This window comes from Eschrichtius robustus, chromosome 1 (assembly GCF_028021215.1).
Source record: "Eschrichtius robustus isolate mEscRob2 chromosome 1, mEscRob2.pri, whole genome shotgun sequence".
NCBI classification, from domain to species: domain Eukaryota; kingdom Metazoa; phylum Chordata; class Mammalia; order Artiodactyla; family Eschrichtiidae; genus Eschrichtius; species Eschrichtius robustus.
In genome coordinates this window covers 164,742,311-164,753,728 of record NC_090824.1, presented here as the reverse complement: position 1 = coordinate 164,753,728, position 11,418 = coordinate 164,742,311, and positions in this window count along the sequence as shown.

Here is an 11,418-nt window from a genome sequence, read left to right as displayed (position 1 = left end):
GTGTGTATATGTTAATCCCAAACTCTGAGATTTATCTCCCCCGCCCCACTATCCTCTTTGGTAGTCATAAATTTGTTTTCTATGTCTGTGAGTCTTTTTCTGTTTTGTTTATTTGTATCATTTTTTTTAGATTCCACATAGAAGTGATATGATAATTGTCTTTCTCTGTCTGACTTACTTCACTTGATATGATTATCTCTAGGTCCATCCATGCTGCTGCAAATGGCATTGTTTCATTCTTTTTTATGGCTGACTAGTATTCCATTGTGTGTGTGTGTGTGTGTGTGTGTGCGCGCGTATACCACGTCTTCTTTATCCATTCATCTGTTAATGGACATTTAGGTTGCTTCTGTATCTTGGCTATTGTAAATAGTACTGCTACAAAGGTTGGGGTGCATGTATCTTTTTGTATTAAGAGTTTTCTCCAGATATATGCCCAGGAGTGGGATTGCAGGATCATATGATAACTCTATTTTTAATTTTTTAAGGAACCTCCATACTGTTCTCCATAGTGGCTGCACCAATTTACATTCCCACCAAAAGTGTAGGAGGGTTCCTTTTTCTCCACACCCTCTCCAGCATTTATTATGTGTAGAAGTTTTAATGATGGCCATTCTGACTGGTGTGAGGTGATATCTCACTGTAGTTTTGATTTGCATTTCTTTAATAATTAGTGATATTGAGCATCTTTTCATGTGCCTGTTGGCCACTGTATGTCTTCTTTGGAGACATGTTTATTTAGGTCTTCTGCCCATTTTTTGACTGGATTGTTTGTTTTTTTGATATTAAGCTGTATGAGCTATTCGTATATTTTAGAAATTAATCCCTAGTCAGTAGCATCATTTGCAAATATTTTCTCCCAGTCTGTACATTGTCTTTTCATTTTGTTTATGGTTTCCTTTGCTATGCAAAAGCTTTTAAGTTTAATTAGGTCCCATTTGTTTATTTTTGTGTTTATTTCCATTACTCTAAGAGACGGATCCAAAAAAATATTGCTGTGATTTATGTCAAAGAGTGTTCTGCCTATGTTTTCCTCTAGGAGTTTTATAGTAGCCAGTCTTACCTTTAGATCTTTAATCCATTTTGAGTTTATTTTTGTGTATGGTGTTAAAGAATATTCTAATTTCATTCTTTTACATGTGGCTGTCCAGTTTTCCCAACATCACTTATTGAAGAGACTGTCTCTTCTCCATTGTATATTCTTGCCTCCTTTGCCATAGATTAATTGATCATAACTGCGAGGGTTTATTTCTGGGCTTTCTACTCTGTTCCATTGATCTATATGTCAGTTTTTGTGCCAGTACCATACTGTTGTGATTACTGTAGCTTTGTAGTATAGTCTGAAGTCAGAGAGCATGATTCCTCCAGCTCCGTTCTTCTTTCTCAAGATTGTTGTGGCAATTCAGGGTCTTTCGTGTTTCCATACAAATTTAAAAATTCTTTTGTTCTAGTTCTGTGAAAAATGCTATTGGTAACTAGATAGGGATTGCATTGAATCTGTGGATTGCCTTGGGTAGTATGGTCATTTTTAACAATATTGATTCTTCCAATCCAAGAGCATGGTACATCTTTCCATCCATGTCTTCTTCAGTTTCTTTCATCAGCATCTTATAGCTTTCAGAGTACAGGTCTTTTGCCTCCTTAGGTGGGTTTCTTCCTAGGTATTTAATTCTTTTTGATGTGATGGTAAATGGGGTTGTTTCCTTAATTTCTCTTTCTGATATTTCATTGTTAGTGTACAAATGCAACAGATTTCTGTATATTAATTTTGTATCCAGCAACTTTACTGATGAGCTCTAGTAGTTGTCTGGTAGTGTCTTTAGGATTTTTCTATGTATAGCATCATGTCATCTGCAAACAGTGACAGTTGTACTTCTTTTCCAATTTGGATTCCTTTTATTTCTTTTTCTTCTCTGATTGATGTGGCTAGGACTTCCAAAACTATGTTGAATAAAAGTGGCAAGAGTAGGCATCCTTGTCTTGTTCCTAATCTTAGAGGAAATGCTTTCAGCCTTTCACTATTGAGTATGATGGAAATCCAACTTATTTTATTCTTAACAACCATTTATAAAAAGTTTACTCTGTGCCATGTATGTTCCTAAGTGCTCTACAAATAGCAACTTGTTTAATCCTCAGAATAACCTTGTGAAATAGATACTCTCATCATCCCCATTTTACAGATGAGGTAACTGAGTCCCAGAGAAATTAAGTAACGTGTCAAAGGTCATTCAGCTAATAAGAGGAACCAACAAGTCAGTGCAGGTAGTAGTCTGGCTCCAAAACCTGTTTTTAACCACCACTATGAAATAGTTTTATTTATTTTTTTCTTCTCTGGAGAAATCTTTTTCCTACTGTGGAGAGGGCTCTCTTAACCTCTCATACTAATTCCCTAAATTCAGTTACCTTTTCATTTTTTTTTTTTAAGATTCAGTCCAGTTGACTTTAATGTATCAATTGCAAATGTGGCTTAAAGCTCCCTCTCCACTTCACCATCCTGACTAAAGTATAGAGTCACGTTGTAAAGTGTTGGTAGCAGGACAGATCTGTTCAACCCCCACCTCTTCCTGGTGACTTCTTCTCTCTCCAGGGCAGGAGGAGGATAGAAACCTGGGGTCCTCCATGTTACAAGCCTCTCTTAGCTCATTGTCTATTGGTGTGGTGTGAACAATGGTGAGGGGTTAGCACTGGTGCCATTAGGAGACTTGGCCGCATCTTCTCCATGATTCCCCAGCTAGTGGTATTGTGTTGCATTCCTAGGATATCTGTAAAATGTCATTCCCCCTTGTGGTGGCCCCTGAAAGACTAAGGCTCCCTATATCATCTGTTCTCCATGGCAACCTGTGTGACTATAAACAAATATCATCTGCCATATCAGAAAACAAAGGATGTTGTGGCCATCAAGCCATCAGCCACTGCAGCCACTCACAGCGGTGCACCCTGAGGGGATTCAGGATGGAGAAAAACAGGATCCTGGCCCTTGGTAGTTAAGGTGCATATCAAAGTAATGATTTCATTAAGCCCAGTCTCTTAAACCTTCCTGTACACAGAAAAGCGTTAAATTCATTAACTTGAGATATCTGGTTGTTCTTTAATTAGCAATAATCTTTTGATGCTTGATTACCTGATTTGTTTTGTTTTGTTTTGTTTTTGCAAAAATTCCTATAGATCCTGGCTCCTCCCTTACCTCTTTGGAATAGTCCCTCAGAGCTGAGAGGTTGCATCCTGGTCTTAAATCCTCAGTAATGCCCCAAATAAAACATAATTCTCAACTTTTAGGTTGTGCTTTTTTTCAGTTGACAGGCCCTTGGAGTTCTGTGGGATCTCTCTTCCATATGTTTGGCTTCTGGGAAGTACGGGATGTGGGCCTGGCCCCTCGTCTGTCTTCTCCAGTGCTCTTTTCCCTTGCTCTGGTATCCCAGGGAAAGGTCAGCAAGTCAAGTGACTAAGCAAGAACACAGTCACAAATGGAAACCTCAGCCTCCCCATCTCACAGACTTTCCCAAATTCTACGAGTGATTCCCTTGGGGAATCCCTGACTTGGCTTTGAAGAGGTAAGTGGAGGAAAGAGTCTCTTCTCAAACACTGCACTGCCCTGCAGGGTGTTTTCCTCCCCTTCTCACCACTTTGTGGAGAGGAAATCTTGTGCACTGAGGTACAACAGCATCTCCCAACCTCTGCTCCCTGGAGCACCCATCCTATAAGATGTTCCAAGAATAAAGGATCCTGAGGGTGAATTCATTTGACATGAGCTACATACTTTGTCCCCTTTTGAAGATTAAAAATTTTGTTAGATTTGTCCCCCATTTATTAGATTCTCTAACGTATTAGAGGCTCTAAGAATCCCCACAGTAAAGATGGCTTAACTGTGCTTTAACTTAGCATTTGCCAAACTTATGTGACTATGTATTTCTTTTTGCCCTACACTTATTACTGTACCAGTCACAGATCCAGACGAGAGGAATCCTTGCCCTGGGCCCTGCATATCACAAACGTTGTTCAGGACCCAGAGAAAAGCTTCTCTGCATCACTTTCCCTGCATCCTCCAAACCAAAGGTGACTGTGTCAAAACACAATGAAGGTTTGTGGGTGGCTCTGCTGCCAGTGTGAATGATCAACACCGGCTGGGAGTCTGGAGAAGTTCTGAGTGGGAGAAGTGCTTAAGTAAGAGAAAGGAAAAATTAACATGTCAAATCCTTCTCTGATAGCTTGAATACATTTTTGCATAACAAAATATCTTCTCCAGGTAGGACTGAGTTTACTTGTTTTCCTTTCTTTGTATTCCAATTCATCGTTCTGGTGTGAATTAGTAAGGTTTCAGCCAACGATTGCACAGGGTGGAGAAGAATATGTTGCAATACTAAACAATTAAAACTAATTTTAGGGGACTTCCCTGGTGGTCCAGTGGTTAAGACTCCGAGCTTCCACTGCAGGTGGTGCAGGTTCAGTCCCTGGTTGGGGAACTAAGATCCCACATGCCACACGGCCAAAAAAAAAAAAGACTAATTTTAAATGTGTATACATATATATATTCATATAGATATATCATATACTATACAATACTGATTCTTTACCTTGGCATAAAATGGACATTTTATGCTTGAATGGCAAATGCTTTTATTTCCATGAAAATATTTTATGAAGTTTAATTAAAGTTAAAATTAAAACATTTTGGTTTGGGGACTTCCCTGGTGGTACAGTGGTTAAGAATCCGCCTGCCAATGCAGGGGACATGGGTTGGATCCCTGGGCTGGGAAGATCCCACATGCTGTGGAGCAGCTAAGCCCTTGAGCCACAACTACTGATCCCATGTGCCACAACTACTGAAGGCCCAGTGTGCCTAGAGCCCGTGCTCCACAACAAGAGAAGCCACCACAATGAGAAGCCCGTGCACCACTATGAAGAGTAGCCCCTCACTCGCCGCAGCTAGAGAAAGCCTGCGCGCAGCAACGAAGACCCAACACAACCAAAAATAAATAAATAAAATAAAATAAAATAACATTTTGGTTTTATATAAATTATGTAAGTAATGTCAAAAATTGTTGAGGGCTATTTTTCCAAAGAAGATATACAAATGGCCAACAGGTAGATGAAAAGGTGCTCAGTATCACTAATTATCAGGGAAATGTAAATCAAAACCACAGTGAGATATCACCTCACACCTGTGAGAATGGCTATTCTCAAAAAGACAAGAGACAACAAGTGTTGGCAAGGATGTGGGGAAAAGGGAAGCCTGTGCACTGTTGGTGGGAATGGAAATTGGTGCAGCCACTATGGAGAACAGTATGGAGGTTCCTCAAAAAATTCAAAATAGAGTTACCATATGATCAGCAGTCCCATTTCTGGGTATTATATCTAAAGGAAATAAAGTCACTCTCTCATATGTGAACCCATGTGTTCATTGCAGCATTATTCACTGTAGCCAAGATATGGAAACAACTTAAGATCCCATCCATCAATGGATGAATGGATAAAGAAAATGGGGAGGGGGGTGTGTGCGTGTGTGTGTGGTATGTTGTTGACTGAAAGAAAAATACACAATGCAAGAGTTGTGAGTTAAACTTGCTGAGGACTAACTATAGCCTGGGAGATCTGAAGAGGGTTCTGAGAAACTGCTCTGAAGAGGTGGTAGAAGCTTAGTTTATATATGACTCTTTTTTTTTTTTTTTTTTTGCTGGGGAATACACGCAGTCAAGCATACATCTTTGTAAAAGCTTGCCACTAGTCACAAAGAACAGATATCACAAGTTAATGATTTTAGTGCTTTTCTATGTATGGGAAGATGCAAGAAGCTGGGTTCATTAAAATTCTTCCTGAGATACATCTTACTATCTAAGGGGCCTGCTTGTCCAAAGCACAGAGCATCCTCTTATCGCCTTTAATTTCCTCTGTCTGAAGCACAGATTGCTTCATCCTGTCATCGCCTTAATTTCTCTGTCTGAAGCACAGGGTGCACTGTCACTCAGCGACTACAGTGGGTTAATCTTTGTAAAATTGGATGGTGGTCAAAACACTCAGCTCTTCTTTTTTGGGATCTTAGTTCCCCAACCAGGGATCAAACCCGGCCCCTGCAGTGGAAGCAGAGAGTCCTAACCATTGGACCGCCAGGGAATTCCCTGTTCTTCTTTTGTTTTATATATATATATATATGTATATATATATATATATATATATATATATACACACACACACACACACACATATATATATATATATATAAATGGAATATAATTCAGCCATAGAAAAGAAGGAAATTCTGCCATTTGCAACAACATGGATAAAACTTGAGGGTATTATGCTAAGTGAAATGTCAGACAGAGAAAAACAAATACAGTTGACCCTTGAACAACATGGGTTTGAACGGCATGGGTCCACTTATAATCAGATTTTTTCCAATAGTAAATACTATGGTACTACACAATCGGAGGTTGGTTGAATCTGCAGATTTGGAACTGTGAATATGGAGGAACCACATATGCAGAGGGCCAGCTATGAGTTATATGCAGGTTTTCAACTGTGAGGAGAGTCAGCACCCCTAACTCCTATACTGTTCAAGCGTCAATTGTGCTGTCTGATCTCATATATGGAAACTAGAAAAACTGAACTTATGGAACAGAGAGTAGATTGGTGGTCACCAGGGTACCAGGAATGGATGATGGTGGTCAAAGGGTACAAACTTCCGGTTATAAGATGGATAAGTTCTGGGGAATCTAATGCACAGCATGGTGACTATAATTAACAATACTGAATTATATACTTGAAAGTTGCCAAAAGAGTAAATCTTTTTTTGTTGTTACATTGGAGTATAGTTGCTTTACAATGTTGTGTTAGTTTCTGCTGTACAGCAAAGTCAATCAGTTATACATATACATATATTCCCTCTTTTTTGGATTTCCTTCCCATTTAGGTCACCACAGAGCATTGTGTAGAGTTCCCTGTGCTATACAGTTGGTTCTCATTAGTTATCTATTTTATACTTAGTAGTGTATATATGTCAGTCCCAATCTCCCAATCCATCCCTCCCCCCTTGGTAACCATTCGTTTGTTCTCTATATGTGTCTCTATTTCTGCTTTGCAAATAAGTTCATCTATACCGTTTTTCTAGATTCCACATATATGTGTTAATAGAAGTGGTAACTACATGAGGTGACGGTTGTGTTAACCAACATTATTGTGGTAATCATTTCACTATATACATGTATATTAAATCATCACATTATGAACCTAAACGTACACAATGTTATATCTCAGTAAAGCTGGAAAAAAACTGTCAAGGGTACTAACAGTTAAGAAAAGGGTGCATAGGGCTTCCCTGGTGGCACAGTGGTTGAGAGTCTGCCTGCTAATGCAGGGGACACGGGTTTGAGCCCTGGTCTGGGAGGATACCACATGCCGCGGAGCAACTAGGCCCGTGAGCCACAACTACTGAGCCTGCGCGTCTGGAGCCTGTGCTCCGCAACAAGAGAGGCCACGATAGTGCGAGGCCCGCGCACCGCGATGAAGAGTGGCCCCCGCTTGCTGCAACTAGAGAAAGCCCTAGCACAGAAACGAAGACCCAACATAGCAATCAATCAATCAATCAATTAAAAACAAAAAAAAGAAAAGGGTGGATAAGCCAGAATTTTGGCCCTGGATATAGACGTATTCTTTGTGCCATATACGGCATACTGTTCGAATTTAATATTAAAAGATGGGGCCTCATCTGTTCTGATAAGAGACATACTTGGAAACAGTTCAAAGGTTATGTATGATATTGTAGGAGATCAGAAGATCAGAATATGCCACCTCAAAATATGCCTCTTTGGCATAAGGATTATTTTGAGCTGAAGGCAATTAAGAAGGTGCAAATGAAAAAAAATGCTTTTTCCCTAAAAGCAGGTCATAAGTTTCCCTTCGTGAAGGTGTTCCCCCTCCCCTCTCCTATACCAGGAGGAAAACGATTCTTATTTCTGGAGACAGAAAGTCAGCACCAAGATAGGTGCTGACAAACAAATCTTACTAAAATAACCATTATCTTCCATTAGTTTCCTCCCTTCCCATAATTTACCACCCATAGAAGCCCAAACCCCTTTTCCTTTGACTTGTCACGTCTCCGCATTGATTGTTCTTTGTTAACATGGTATACAAGCTCCTGGGTCTAACTGCTTGTTCGGGGTCCTAACTGCTTTTCTATGAAGGCCTCCATGCATGTAAAGATTAAAATACTAACATCACATAAAATCTGTGTGCCTTTCCTTTTGTTAATCTGTCTTTGTCAGTTTAATTCTCAGGCCCCAGTCATAGAACTGAAAAAGATAGAGGAGTAGTTTTTTTCCTCCCTTACAATTTTTCTAGGTCTGCCCAAAGATAGAACAATATTGATGAAAATATATATAAACTGTGACCTTACAACCATTCTAGGACACTAATTATATCCAGCTGAATGTTGTTAAGGCTATTAGACTTAATTTAGACAAGATATGAAATGCCCAAAAAGAGTTCAGTGAAATCACAAAAAATCCTCAAATGAAAAACAAATCATGGTATTTGTTGGAAAATTAAAATAATTTTGAATTTGCATTATCCAGTTATTTGGTATAAACTGTTGCTTGCTACTAAAAGTATTAGCAGAAGTTTATTTTTTAAAACTATTTCACTTTAAAAGGATTAATTTTTTTAATTTTTGAGAACATGTTTTTCTAAATCAAAAGAAGCTACATATGAAATACACAAAAAAAGTGATAGTCCAATAAAATAGGAGGATATCAGAACATGGAAACAGACAATTTGCTTGATTCTGAAGGAGAGGATTTACTTACAAATGATCCTAAAACTAATTCTGTGGAGACCCCTTTCTGGTCAAATTAAATCAAGAAGTAGTCTTCTTTTAAAGAGAAATTTGCACCAATCAAGCAAGATACTGCTATTTTGGTTTTCTATGGAATATTTCAACATTGAAAAATATTTGAAAATAACTGAATAAATACTGTATGTATACAGATATTCCTTTAGAAGATGATAAAAATCATAATAAATATTAACAGTATATGATGAAATTAAAATATTTTTATAATATATTCTGTAATAATCATTTTATATATGCAACCCCATTGTTGCATATCATGATATACGTGATATATAAAATATGTAAAATTATTGGTTTCTTTCCAAATGTAGGTATTGCTTTGAGAATATTGGCAATTATAGTTGTTACTGCCCCAGCAGAGCAACATTTCTCCAAATTGAAATAATTTTTAAAAATTTTTAAATCATCTAAGAACTACAGTGTTATATTACAGACATTAGTAATGTCTAATTTGACATCATTATCAATAAAATGCATGTTATGGAAATCTTGATTTGCTGAAATGAAGGCAGGAAAATAAATGTTATGGAGTAAATATAAAAACAATTGATTAACCATGTGTACCTTTAATTTATTACTCACCCAAACATCACTGGACCATCAACAGAACAGGCAGACATGCGCGATAATAATTATATTCATCATCTTTGATTTTTGCCATGTTTCAATCACATAAAGATTATAGCTGCTTACACATTTTTCAGTTTTATCATTTTGAAAGTACACTTGCCAAAGTAAGTGGGCAGAACATATTTTATCTAACAGTATGTTAGCTTGACTTATAACTTCTAAATATTTTTGTATGATACATGGCCTCAATTTACACTATTGATCTGGGTCTCACAAATGTTAGGAAACCTGCTTGTGAATATCCTAAAAAAGCAGTATTTGTTTGGGAAAAGTTGATGTGTAGACACTGGAGGTCATAAGTACTATTTCTGATTTCCTTTCCATTTCACTTTGACTTACTGCCAACATCATTTACTATTATTTTTCTTCCCATCAAAACTTACTTCCTCCACAGTAATTATTTCTACAGATTGATTCATTGACTTTTCTCTGATATCATCCATTATTAGCTTAAAAGCCTTTGGTCCTATGGTGAATTCCTGGGCAAACAATTCTCTTGAGTGCTCTGCATCATCAACCAAGATCCCATGGTTGTGGCATCTTTAAGCCACAAATGACAGGTACGTGTTGTGTGTGCCATCATTTTTTATCTGGTACATATGGCAGACACTGCTAACTGAACACAGAATCTTTCCCACAGATCCTGGATGCAGTCTCAAAATACATTCTCCTACATGGTGTTCCAGGTAGCCATTATTAATAATTTGGAGTTGGCACAGTTAGTGAAATCTATTTGCCATCCCTGGCCTAAAGCTAGGTCAGACCTTGTGATAGGTGCTGGGCATACAGAAGTAAATGAAATAGTCTCTCTCCTTGAGAAGTTCAAACTTTATTGGTAAGTGGTCCTTAATGATCTGGAAAGAATTCTGCATACTTTCTAAGAATTATCTCCCATTCCTGAAGTCACTTTGAAAGTCAGAAATCCCCTTCATCCTTTAGGGATTTGTCAAGGAAAGCAAACATCAGACATAAAAGCATGTACATGGAGTTGATTTCAGAATTTTTAAGCTATAGTCCACCAATATTCATTTTTAATTTGAAATAAACTTTATTCAAGTATAACAATTATAAAGATGTGAAAAAACATGCCTACCATGTGTACAGCATGATTATCATAAAGTGAACACACCTGTGTAAACACCCCCCAGGTGGAAAAACAGAACATTACCAGCAAAAGTCCCCTGTGCCCATTCCCAATTATTATCTCCATCTTCCTTCCTAAAGATAACCACTATCCTGACTTCTAATACCATGGATAACTTTTGAACTTTTTGTGAATGGAATCTCATAGTACTTATTCTTTCATGTGCCTGGCTACTTTTGTTCAACATTATGTTTATAAGATTAATCCATATTATTACATGTGGTAGTATTTATGGTATTTATGGGTATTGCATCCCATAAATTATTCTAATATATGACTGTTCCATTATTTATCCATTCTAGTGTTGATGAACATCTGGATTTATTCCATGTTTTAACTATTATGAATAACACTTCTAAGAAAACCCTTGTACATGACTTTTGTTGTACTTATGTTCACATTTATATGCCTAAGGAGTGAATTGCTTTATATTAAACTTTAGTAAATATATTCAACTTCAGTAAAATAATGATAAATTATTTTCCAAATTGGTTATACCAACTTATACTTCTGCCAGCAGTGTTTGAGAGTTTCAATTACTTCACATTCTTGCCGACACATGGAATTGTTTGTGCTTTTAATTTTAGCCATTCTCTTAGGAAGATAGTGGTATTTCATTATTATTCTAATTTGCATTTCTCTGATACCTAATGATTTGAGAAGCTTTTCATTTTTTTTTTCCCATATGCCTAACATCTTTTGTGAAGTGCTTGTTCAAGTTTTTTAACCATCTTTCTTTTGGATTGTTGCTTTTTCTTATTGATCTGTAGGAGTTTTTTGTATTTTCTGAATATAAGCCCCT